Here is a 1,028-nt window from a genome sequence, read left to right as displayed (position 1 = left end):
GCTACCAGAGCTCCTTAGCACTATTCTTTAGACATGGGGAAACTACTCACTATGTTTTGTACGGAAAGGAAGGAGAACCTGGATAAACAACACATTATTTAGAAAGAACAAAGCAAGAGGTTTCTCACTTCGTGGTCTCAAAACCTACTACACAGCCACAGTAGTGAAAACAGCCTGGTACCGGTCCAATGACAGACACGTAGATCAGTGGAACAGAGTTGAGAACCCAGAGGCAAATCTATCCACCTATAATCAGTTAATCTTCAACAAAAGGCTAAAATGCATTAAATGGGAAAGAGACAGTCTCTTCAACAAATGGTGCTGTCACAACTGGAACTCCATCTGCAGAAAAATGAAACAAGTCTCAGGTTTCACACCAAATCTAGAAATGAATCTGTGTGCATTAAAGACCTAAATGTCCACCTTAGAACTATACAGATGGTCAATGAAAAAACAGAGACAAACTTAGGAGCTCTGATACACTATCCAACACACAAATTGGTGACTGGGGCCTCCTAAAAATTAGACATTAAAGTGCATCAAAGGATTTCACCAAAAGGGTAAAAAGAAAACCTACAAACTGATGAAAAACAAACTGAGCAACAACGTATCAGACGTTTATAGAACCCTTCAACGCCTCAACAAGAAGACAAACAATCCAATTAAAAAATGGACAGAAGGACTAAACAGACACTTCACCAAAGGAGATATTCAGACAGCCAATAAACATACGAAGAAATGTTCATGACCATTAGCCATTAGAAAGATGCAAAACAACAGTGAGATACCATCTGAGTCCAGCATGAATAGTTCCAAAAAACAGAAAACAGCAAACGCTGGACAGGGTGTGGAGAGACTGGGACCCTCCTACACTGCTGCTGGGACTGCCAAAGGGGGCAACCACTGTGGGAGACCATCTGGGTCTTTCTCAAAAAGCTGGAAATAGAAATACCATGTGACCCAGCATTCCCTGTACTTGGTATGTATCCTCAAGAAATAAGAACCGTGGCATGACTAGATGTATGCAC

The sequence above is a fragment of the Chrysochloris asiatica genome, unplaced genomic scaffold (genome assembly GCF_000296735.1).
Source record: "Chrysochloris asiatica unplaced genomic scaffold, ChrAsi1.0 scaffold00056, whole genome shotgun sequence".
Taxonomy (NCBI): domain Eukaryota; kingdom Metazoa; phylum Chordata; class Mammalia; order Afrosoricida; family Chrysochloridae; genus Chrysochloris; species Chrysochloris asiatica.
Note: the sequence above shows the minus strand (reverse complement) of the source record.